Source organism: Cajanus cajan, chromosome 1 (assembly GCF_000230855.2).
Source record: "Cajanus cajan strain Asha chromosome 1, NIPB_CcT2T_4, whole genome shotgun sequence".
Taxonomy (NCBI): Eukaryota; Viridiplantae; Streptophyta; class Magnoliopsida; order Fabales; family Fabaceae; genus Cajanus; species Cajanus cajan.
In genome coordinates, this window is record NC_138517.1 from 73,140,240 (window position 1) to 73,152,610 (window position 12,371).

General features: G+C 30.2%; 1 long non-coding RNA gene across 1 annotated transcript; it reads left to right on the top strand.

Annotated features, from left to right (window-relative positions):
• Positions 1 to 5,982: 5,982 nt before the first annotated feature.
• On the top strand, positions 5,983 to 7,552 carry LOC114915227 (uncharacterized). Its single transcript, XR_003803173.2, has 3 exons — positions 5,983 to 6,095; positions 6,541 to 6,742; positions 7,002 to 7,552. It is a non-coding gene; the product is annotated as an uncharacterized LOC114915227 (long non-coding RNA).
• Positions 7,553 to 12,371: the final 4,819 nt, after the last annotated feature.

Consider the following 12,371-nt stretch of genomic DNA (forward strand, 5'->3'; position numbering starts at 1 on the left):
AAGATTTTTGGGTTGTTTAAATTATGTTGCTGACTTTATTCCCAATTTGAACAATATTATCAAACCCCTGCATGATCGTTTAAAGAAAAATCCTCCCTCTTGGAGTGATTGTCATACCACTTCTGTCAAACATGTCAAGCAGTTGGTTAAAAACCTTCATTGTCTTTCTCTACCAATTCCTCAAGCCTTTAAAATAGTTGAAACTAATGCTTCTGACCTCGGTTATGGGGGTATCCTTAAACAAAAATTAGGGGATAAAGAGCATGTCATGTCTTATACTTCCAAACATTGGAACCCTGCACAACAAAATTACTCAACTGTTAAAAAATAAGTTTTAGCAATTGTTCTTTGTGTTTCAAAATTTCAATCTGACCTTTTAAATCCAAAAATTTTAATTAGGGTTGATTGTAAATCAGCCAAAGAGATTTTGCAAAAGGATGTCAAGAACCTTACATCAAAACAAATTTTTGCTAGATGGCAAGCAATTTTAAGTGTTTTTAATTTTGACATTGAATATCTCAAAGGCACCTCAAATTCTCTCCCTGATTATCTTACTCGTGAATACTTACAGGGAACATCGACTAATGCCTAAGAGGGATATTCTGGCCTCCACCAGAGGGAGAGGCAGAGGCAGAGGAAACCAATTGGCCTTAACAAGGCCAACCCAATCTACGGAGTCATCTACTCCTTCAAACAAAACCCTTGAATTAATTGAGTCATTAACTCAATCCCAACCAAGTCAAATGATTGAGTCATCTACTCAACAAACCATCCATCAAACACAAAAACAAACCAAGGCAGATTATGCCATCCCAATCCCAATTTCAACCTTATTAAATCTTCAAAGTTTAAACTCTATCCCAACCAAGACTTGGGCTGACCTCATGTCAGAAGAAGAAGAAGAAGCTAAAGCTGTGGATCTTCTTACTGGAAAATTACCAAAAAAACAAACCCAAGCAATTTCTCAAAATCAAACTTTAGCCCAAACAAAAAAGCCCCAAACTTCTCCAAATCATTATATCCCAAAAAATAAGACTTCGGTCATTGTTCAAATGGAACCTGAATTTTGGGACAAAAACCCCAACAAAATTCCTCAAAAAAAATTTCCTGAGGGTTTTCATTTTAAACCTTTGGCCCTCAATAAAACAAGAAAGTTCTATGAGTTTATTCTGGTTGATACAGATTCTGTAGCAATCAAACATTATATATAAGGATCCAAAAGATCCTTCTAATGTAACTCATACAACCTTCCAAATACTAAAAGTTTTAACTCCTAGCCAGTTTAGCCAAAACCCGAATAATACTCGGAAATTTTCAATGCTTTTTGACCCTATTAGGTATAATTATTGGGATTATATTGATGCCTGGACAAAAACGTTTTGGTATCAAAATAAATCCAATCGCCACTCTTGACTTACATATTTCAAAAGAAATGTTCAGTACAAGTTCCCAAATTGGTTCCTCCATCGGTGGGACTTTTATGGTCCAATTGAAGAAATCATTTCGACCCCAGCAGATGAAGGGTTTAAGATCTTTAAATCTATGTATGACAACCAAAATACATGGATCCCAGCAGATCTTCAATTTTTCTCAAGCTTCTCACTATCATGGATATATTCATGGCAGTACAAATTTGAAAATCAAAACATCCATTACAACCTCCTCCATTTCAAAGAAACTCTTATGTCAAATGGTGGCCCCAATTTGATGCTAGTCGAGCAAACTCACAAGAAGTAAAAAATTGGTTTGTCTCCAATACAAAATATTTAAAAATAGCTGACCCAGAAACTTCGTTGTTTCTCAACCAAAAAGCAAAAATTACAGCCTCGCTGGCTACTGCAAAAACAAAAGAAAGTTTTGCCAAAAATCTTGAAGAGATCTTGATCTTGCTCAAGAAGGAAGGGGAAACTTCAAAATCCTCCTTACCCAGCTTATCAGAGTCCACAGCCTCTCTAGATGAGTTCTACCAAAATGAAGATGACTGTTTTGGAGTCAACCTGACGGACATCTAAAATTATCAACAGTTGCAGTCAAGATACTGATACTGTAGCAACTCCTTTTTCTGAATGATCAGTTCCTGTCAAGATACCGACACTATAGCACTTTAATAAACAGTTCAGGTCAAGCTACTTGTTCTGTAGAAACAGTAAATTTTTAGTCTTTAAAAGGAGGCCTCGACCATGTTGTGAGGTACCCTTCATTTTAGAAAATCAGATAGAAAGAGAGAGCATAGAGAGGAAAGCCCTGAGATATTTCTTTGTAAGCTTTTCTTTTATAAAATCTGTCTTTCTCCATCTATTTTCTTTACTTTGAATTTATTTTCTGTTCTTGCATATAAACCTCCGGTATTGTGCGGACTACCGCCGTATAAATTCGGTCCTTATTTTTGCATGTAAACTTTCTGGTATTGTGCGGACTACCGCCGTGTAAACCCGATCCTTTTTGCATACTACATTTTCTGGATATTACTTTTTCTTGTTCCTGTCTCCTCTTCCTTTTACCCTCCTAGATCCACTTCGGGGACACACACACACACACACACACACACATATATATATATATATATATATATATATATATATATATATATATATATATATATAAATGAAAATTCATATGTTTAATAAACATATATCATATTATTAATTTTATTAAGTAAATTACATTTAATAATTTTAATAATCATATTAAAGTTAACATATATTATGTTCATAAATGTAATAGGCGGAAAATCTATTTATTTTGTATTAACAAAGTGTGATATATAACAGAAAGATAATCATATCTTTTAAATCTTAAACCCTAAATATTTTACTGAAATATCTAAATTTAAATTTATGTGTATAGAAAAACACTTGTTAATTTTTTAAATAAATTTGAGTACTTTAATTAAAAGATTAATTCTTAGCTCTGAATTATAATATACGTACGTTTTAAATTACATAAAATGAACATCCAAGAATAGATAAAACAAGTAAAGTAATCTAATATCCTTGATTTCTTTCCTTGTGTAAAAAAACATAAGAGAACTCGATAGTATAACTTTTTCATATTCAAATATTCACATATCAATACCATTCATTAACACAACTCCGATCAATTCCTTCAATTCAAACACCACAAATTGTCCTTTTATCTCTACAAATAAGTTTAAAAACTCGAATGCAAGTACCACTGTACCAGCCTAGATGTAACTATTAGAGTCAGAAATTTTCTTTTAATTATCAAATGATGTATCTGATTTTCCAAACAAAACGAAATTTATGTTTTGTAAAATAGTATCCAACGAACATGAAATGATAAAAGAAAAATGAGAGAGAGAATAAACGATGATTGCCTTTATTTTGGTTAATTAAAAGAAAATGAAAAAAAAAGGAAAACTTCATATTTCAATAAATATAAGAATTATACAAAGAGGTGATTCCTTGACTTATATTTCACACATCCAATACCGTGTCACGCATACGATCGTGCCCAAAGCAATCACATAACTAGTATCGTATCATGCACACGCCTGTGCTGATGCATCTCACGTCCAACATCGTGCCAGGCACAAACCTGTGCCAAAGCATCACACCACATTTCATAATCCAACTCAATACCACGTACACAACCAACATTTCTACATATATAAACCAATAGGTCATACACATATCTTGCAATTCAAAGTTGATTTACATCACATCCAACACTCACCAATGTATATATATATGTGTGTGTATGTATAGCAACTTATAAAAAATCAACAAATACTCCCTAATTTACACCATATTGATTCAGACTCGCATCCGACAAAATTACAATTTTGCCCGGCGTGGCTCAACCCGAGAGCTCCTGCTCATGCCTGGCAAAATTTTAATTTCACTTGACGAGATGCAACCCGAGAGCTTTTGCTCTCGCTCATACCCGACGCCAGGAGATCACGCCCAGCGTTCAAGTTTGGTAGAGACCTCTTAAGGAATTGTGCCCAACGAAATCCTAATTTCGCCCAACATAATTATTCTAGAAATTTACATTCATCCTATGAATGTACGCTTGGGGCTAAGAACTAGGCCCGATGCCATCGTGAATTTCTACAACCCAAAAATCACGAACAACATGTACCCAACCCTACATTCATCATACAATCACCCTTTTTATATTTTAGTTGGTCAAAAGTTATCATACTTGCTCAAAAATACAACAACATACAATAATTACCCAAAAACATGCATCAATCACCCAAATCCCAATTTCTCTCTCTGAACCGTAACCTATAGGTGCATCTTGAAGCAATTTTGTCTCACATCCCATGCATCCATTTCCATCAATGAATATCAAAATGTAAATAAAAACCCCCATAGAACTTAATGAAATTATTAAGCATCCAACCAAAAATGTGTATAAAATTACTAAAAATCCTAGGGAACTCTCCCTCTACCCATTCTCTCATGTGACTCTGCATATAAAGATCCCCTATTTTCTCGTACCTGGTTGTGTTAATAGGAACAATTTTGATATCGTTTCGGATTGATCTTGAGTACTCCTCAGAGCTCTATTCTTCCCTTCTAACCCTTCAGAACGTAAAAATGATGTAGATATGGTTAACTCTGTCTGACCCCTTTCTTAAAATAATCCATTAGACTAAGTCAATCCAACCCGTTTCTCTTCCTGACCCGCTTCTGTTTTCTCCAAAATAATTAAATAATTAAATATAATACAAAATATTTTTTCCCTAATAATAATAATAATAAATATTTCTAACCCAAAACATAATAATATAATTTCAATATCAAAATGTCCAATAAAACCAAACTTTTAATTTTATAATAAAATATATAAATAATCTAATTGTAAAAATATAAGAGGTTGTATTCATCTCGACTCCTAAATTATCCCTTAAAATATATAAATAATCATTTAAAATACTAATACAAATACTTATTTAATATGTACAAAATAATTATCTAAAACACAAAAAATAATTATTTAAAAAATACAATATATTTTTCTATAATGATAAAAATAATTCTAACAAAATACAATATAATAATAATAACATTAAAAAAAAAACGAGGTATTATAGTATTTCCTACCCAAACTTAACTAATATAAGATGTTAATAATAATAGAGAAAAAATATTTATCTATACTAAACTTTATCTCTTTTATGAAAAAATATTATTAATTTTTATTTTACCTAAACTGGAATTATTGAGACTAAAAAGATTAATTATTATAAACAATAATTATAATTAAATAAATATGCGGGGTGGGCATTTAATGAACCGCGCGAGTTGAGACTTGAGACTCCGACGCGGTCATGAAACTGTAGTCTCCATATTTAGGAAATAAAGCTGCAATTTAATCAATCTAGATTCCTTGTGATGAGTATGAAATCAATATTTTACCACGCAAATCCAAATGCAAATGCAATACGTTAACTATTCTTCTATTCAAACAACGCATGCATATGCAATGCCTTTTCATTTCTCTGCAAATCAAATGTTACATCTGGTTTTAAGACATTTTGCATATAGAAATTCCTCCTAATATTTTATATCTCTCACGGTTTCAATTCATAAACCAACACAACACGTTAACAACTTCTCACTATAAACCCATCAAAATTTCCATGCAATATCACTCCAAAATCTTGTTACACGGTACGCGCCAATTCATCACCATTAAAGTCATAAATTTTCTTTTTTACTACTAACTTTCATTAATCATTATAATAATAAAAAAATGTAATTAAAAAATTTTGCATGACTTGTTCGTATCAATATTATAAAATTATTCAAACTATATGGAAAACATTAGCAATTTCACCTTCGTTAAACCATTAAGACTCGAATGAGGAATTCAACATTTCAAACTTCAACTACTCAGTTTCGTGTGATTATGAATCCAGTTCTCCATGAAGCTTATTATTTTACCACGAATTGCTTTGCAAGTTCCTTTAATTGCATGTAACATGAATCTTGTGCCTATAAATAGAATGAAATCATATTCCTTTGATAAAACAAGTCTCCACTCCAAAAGCACACCTAAAACAAGCTAGTCTATTATTTGTTTTGTTCAGCAAGAATGAATCCGAACTCTCAAAGCTCCAGGTAATTGTAGATCTTAGTTATGAAAGGGAAGTTATGGTATATGGTTGTGGAATTTTTGTGTAATAATATGTGATACTATCTCTGTGTCAATTAAAATTAAATTTCCTTATTTCTTTACATGTAGGTGTTATTTAATTTACTTTCATTTTATCCTTTTTAATTTAGAAATCATTTTGCTTATATGTTATTGTCTCACTTTCATTACTAAATAAATAAATGTTATTATTTCAACTAGTTTATCATCTAATTAATCTTATTAAACACTTTCAATCAACCAAAAAGTATTCTTAATAAACTAAATATAATACATAAAAATAATTTATAAAAATAGCATCATTAAATACTTAAATTCACTCATAAAAAATAATATTATCATTTAATTTATCTATGATAATCTTAATTATTTTATTACAATTTTTTTCTCTAAATTCATTGTTGACTCTAGGAATTCTGGTTCTCAATCTACGAGTGGTACACCCAAAAAAATTGATTCCACAGCAGATTATTTGCGTCCTCAGGCAAGTTCTACCAACGCAACTGGTTCTCAATCTACGAGTGGTAGAGAAAACAAAGTTGATACCCCAGCAAATTATTTGCGTCATGGAAAAAACTGATACCATGTTAATACAACATGAAACAGCAAACAGGTAAGCCTTTTTGTTTTTTGTTTTTTTTTTGGTATTTTTATTGCAAATTTCTTTGTATCATTTATTCCTTTGCAATTATATCAAACTTCTTATTTGTTCTGTTAAAATATAAATTATAAAGTAATGAGCATGCATGCTAGTGGAAAATTTAGATATAAACTATAAAGTAATAATTTAAATATAAATTATTTAGATTGTGTGGGGTTGGTGTTGAGTTGAACCTATTATCATTCCTATTCACTATCATTTTTTTTTTCAGGTTTATTTGCTAGCTAGTGGAACATATGTCCGAAGAAAAATTACAATAAAGTTTATTGTTTGTTAAAAGTTCATTGATTGTGTGGAATTGTTTTAGACTCTAGTGTTTACAAATAAATTATTGTAAGTAGGAAGAAGTGCCTAGTAATTTCAAATTCACAAGTCTTTCAAAATTTAAGTCTGTATTTGCATTTCATGGTTTATTAATAAATTAAAGCAGTATGTTATAATCAAATTCTATTCTAATGAGGTGAAGGCAGGTTCAATTCGTAAGTTTGTGTTTAAATTTTTTTATATTACGTAAATACTAATTCTACTCTTCAGTAACTATAATTTTTATGGATATATTGTTATTTGGTCCTTATCCATTTTTGGTGAACCAATTTTTCTGGTTAAATTTTATGTTGAGATTCTCCTAATTCCTCTTTGTAGCCCCGTTTCTAGATTGGACTGACTATTTCTACATAAAAAAAAATATCGTGTTAATATTAAATAGAGCTATTTAAGCTCAGACTGTTTTTGATACTCTCAAATTGGGTCATTAAAGCCATAACAGTTTAGGCTATCTATTTTCTTCTTTCATTTTTTATCTCTGCGTTTCTGATTTTATTATTTTATTAAAGTAAATCAAAATAATTAAATTTTTAAGGCATAATTCATTATATATATATATATATATATATATATATATATATATATGAAAATTCATATGTTTAATAAACATATATCATATTAAATTTATTAAGTAAATTACATTTAATAATTATAATAATCATATTATTAAAGTTAACATATATTATGTCCATAAATGTAATAGGCTGAAAATCTATTTATTTTGTATTAACAAGGTATGATATAACTGAAAGATAATCATGTCTTTTAAACCTTAAACCCTAAATATGTTACTGAGATATCTAAATTTAAATTTATATGTATAGAAAAACACTTGTTAAAAGATGTTAAATTTTAAATAAATTATAGTACTTTAAAAGATTAATTCTTAGCTCTGAATTAGAATATACGTAGGTTTTAAATTACATAAAATGAACATCCAAGTATTGAGAAAACAAGTAAAGTAATCTAATATCCTTGATTTCTTTCCTTGTGTACAAAAGCATAAGAGAACTCAATAGTATAACTTTACTAGTTTTGGTGGAAAAATCTGAGAAACCATATTGTGTTGTAGATTTATATTTAAATTTGTTATTGATCTAGCAAACCTAAAAAGATTGTGTTGTTAAGTTGATTTAGTATAATCAAGCCACTTAAATTGTCCACCTTTATATTATAAGAAATCTCTTAGTTGAAATGTATGGAGGCATTTCATGTTGTAGTGTTGATATGTTGTGAAGTTGATATGTGTTGAAAGTTGATATGTGTTATTAGGTTGCAATCACTAGTGAAAAAAAGACTTTTAAAATTGGTTATTTTTAACTTTTAAAATCGGTTCTGTAACTGATTTTGAAAGAGTCGATTTTAAAAGTTAGACTTTTAAAATCAGTTAAACAACCAATTTTAAAAGTTAACTTTTAAGATCGGTTGTTTTATAACCGATCTTAAAAGTCCAAGCAGTGAAAAAATTGAACTGGAACGGGCCGTTCCAGTCTGTTCCAAAGGCCTAAAAAGGTCGATTTCAGTACGGACCGTTCTAGAACGAGCACGGGCCACGTCACTTTTAACCGATCTTAAAAGTGTTCATGTTATTTACAAAATTGTCACCGCGTCACTTTTAAGATCGGTTACCTTGTAACCGATCTTAAAACTTTGATTTTAAATCCAATTTTTGCACTAGTGAATGTTGTTTATGTGTTGTTTTGTGAACTATTGTGTTGATTACATATTGTATCGTTGAATAAGCTATGGTGTTGATGTTATGTTGTGTTGAATAGTCGTATTATTGATATTCTAAGTTGGTATGCAATTATGTTGTGTGGTCTATGTATCAAGTTGGATATGTTGTTGAGCTCTAAGTATATTTTATATGCTTAAGTTGTGGTATAGTTAATTTAATTGAATCCAAGTTTACCTATACGTTTCTTTATTATTGGAGTACGATGATCATATACTTTTTGTGGGAGTAAAATAGGAATAGGAGAGAGGACAAACATATTTTGAGGGTCATGCTAAAAGATAACAATATCAGTTTAAACTACTCTGATGTGACTAGTTATAGTTGTTGCTTGATAGATAACTTAAAATTTATGTTTTCAATTTGGATTATTGTGTGTATATATGATTGTACAAGATTTGTGTTGTAATTCCACTAAAAAAAACATTTATGATTTCAACCAATTATTTTTCTTATACACACTAATTTATAAATATATAAATGTTTTCATTAATAGAAATTTTTTAAGTAATAAAAACATGGGAATATAAGCTTTAACAATGTTACATCATTATGCATAAAGATGTAGTTGCGCCTGAGAGTACTTGAGACTCGGGAACGCAGTAATGAACTTGTAGCCTGCAAATTTAGGAAATAAAGCTGCAATTTAATATAGTTTCCTTGTGATGATTCGAAATCAATGTTATATTTTTAATTTCATATTCATATACCAATGCAAATGCAATACGTTAACTATTCTTCGATTCAAATTAACAACGCATGCATACGCAATGCCTTTTCATTTCTCTGCAAATCAAATGTTATATATGGTTTTAAGACATATTTTGCATATAGAAATTCCTCCTAATATTTTATATCTTTCACGGTTTCAATTCATAAACACGTTAACAACTTCTAACTATAAATCCATCAAAATTTCCAATATGTTCAGAAGTTGAATTAGCTACTAAAATGGAGAATAAGTAATATATATATATATATATATATATATATATATATATATATATATATATATATATATATATATATATATATATATATATATATCACTTTCAACATATCAGTCAAATGTCAATAATTAAGAAATATATATATCACTTTCAACGTGTCCATCAAAACCAAAAAAAGTCAATAGCTAAAGAAAAGTCACGTTCAACGTATCAGTCAAAAGTCAATAATTAGGATACATACCTCTACGCTAACTTTTCCCTCTCAACAAAAAAGACAAACCTTGTCTTTCCGATCGAGCTTGAAAACCATATTCATCCATTAATTAATAAAAATAGTACATTTAAGTTATATACAAATAAAAATGTATCTATTACATAATATTTAAAAATAAAAATTTATATGAATTAATATGATATAAAACATTTGTGAGTATAAATTTATTTAAATATAAGATTAAATATTTTTTTACTCCATTAAATTTAAGGTAAATTTGTGTTTTACCTCTCAAATTTAAAAATTTATACTATAATTTCAAAAAACCTTATTTTAATTTTTATACTTAATTTTTGTTAAGAAATTTGTTAAATATTATCACATAAAATCTATTTATTAGTGTCTCTATTAATGATAATATTACACTAAACTTAGTTAATTTTTAATAATTATCTCAATCTACTACTATCAAATATGTTATTTGTGACTCAAGAGACTAAAATAAATGTGTTAAAAATTATATGGAAAAAAAGAAATTTTAAATTTGAGAGAACAAAAATAAATTTATCAAAAATTTAAAGGACAAAAACATATTCAAACCTTAAATATATTTCAATATTTGTAACTATGTTAATATGTCTCATAAATAAATTAATATATATATATATATATATATATATTTATTAATGAATACTTATGTAAAAAATAAAAAGTAATTGGCAAAATACATTGAAAGTTATAACAATATAACATAAAAAGATTAAAAATTATAAACTCTACATCAATACTTTATACAAATTATTAAATTAATATATTATATTTATAAAATTATTAGAGTCCTCTTAGTGGTAAGAGTGAAATAGATTCATAAGAACTTAAATTATATTCTCACTGTAATCTTTTTTATGAGTAAAAAGCACTGTCGAAACCCGAAAATTTCCGATCTTGCGACCTGTGATTTAGACATCCTTTTAAAAGTCTCATTAATTAAGGAATGCCCGAACACCAGACTAATCCTTAATTAATGGTTTTGAAAATAGGTTCATGGAGTCGTCACCAATATTTTACTCAAAATATTGGAAAAAGAAAAGGTTTTTAAAGATCCAATAATGGCCTTGATAACCAAAATTGGGTTCGGGGGTCGATTACGTGTAGGGAAGGTATTAAGCACCCCTACAACGCCCTAAATCGGTACCCTATGATGAAGATAACGTAATAAGAATTAATAGATTAAATATTAAATCCCCTTTAATAATGTTTATTTACATACTTAAAATATAAATTAAGCAATTTCTCTAAAATATCTACATTATGATGTTTATTATAATAAAAAGGAAATAAAAAATGAGGAATAAAAAGAAGAAAAGAAGATTGAATGAAATACCTCTTGAACAAGCTTTATTGAATCTTCAAATATGGAAAAGGTGCTTTGTGGCGACCTTTCACACTACAGTATGCCTCACAAATCTCAAGAAATACAATAGGAGGGAGAGAGAATATAGAAATGTGACACAAATCTCAAAAAAATATAATAGAAGGGAGAGAGATAGAGAATTTTCGTGCTCAAAGGAGTCTTATTCAAAATTTCTCTGGCCGCCCTGAGAACTGTGCCCGAGGCTTCAATTTATAGGCATCAGATGTGGGCCGGAACGGCCCGTTCTGGATTCGGAACGGCCCGTTCCGGATCCGAACGTTACGTGTAAATTTTAACCCCAGAACGACCCGTTCTGAAACCAGAACGGCCCGTTCCGGGCCACTAAAAAAGGTTTCGTTTTGGCCCTCTGATATCCTATCTTTTGTTTGTATGCCCCCCGGACGAAATTGGGTGTCTACAGCTGCCCCTCTTTACTTGTCCTTTGGAATAGCTGTGTTGCTTTTCCAAAGGCAAGTAAAGACGTAGACATTTCGTCTGGGTCTTCATCTCGTCTCTTTGATACTTCTGCATTGTTTCTCTTGTGATAATGTGTTCCTTTATTTGTTGCTTGTTGAAGAGGGAGTATATTATGAGCTCAGCCTCTCCAGGCTGGACTGATATTTAGGGCTTCAGCCGGCCCATTGATGGAAGCTCGACGGCAATCCCAATTTTGACTTCGAGAAAATCGGCAGTACCCTCGTTGTCATTCACTGATTTGAGAGGCTCGACGGTGGCTCTCAACCAAGTTGTGCTGATTTTTAAGGCTTCAACGGACCTATGGTGGGAGCTCGACGGCGGTCCCGATTTTGACTTCGAGGAACTCGGCGGTACCCTCGTGGTCGTAGTATTTTCGTAGCTCAGCTTCTCTCACGACTTTGTCGTATACCGGATTAGGAGATGGCTACAGTCTCTCCAGACATTTCCCTCACGGCTTTGTCGTATAC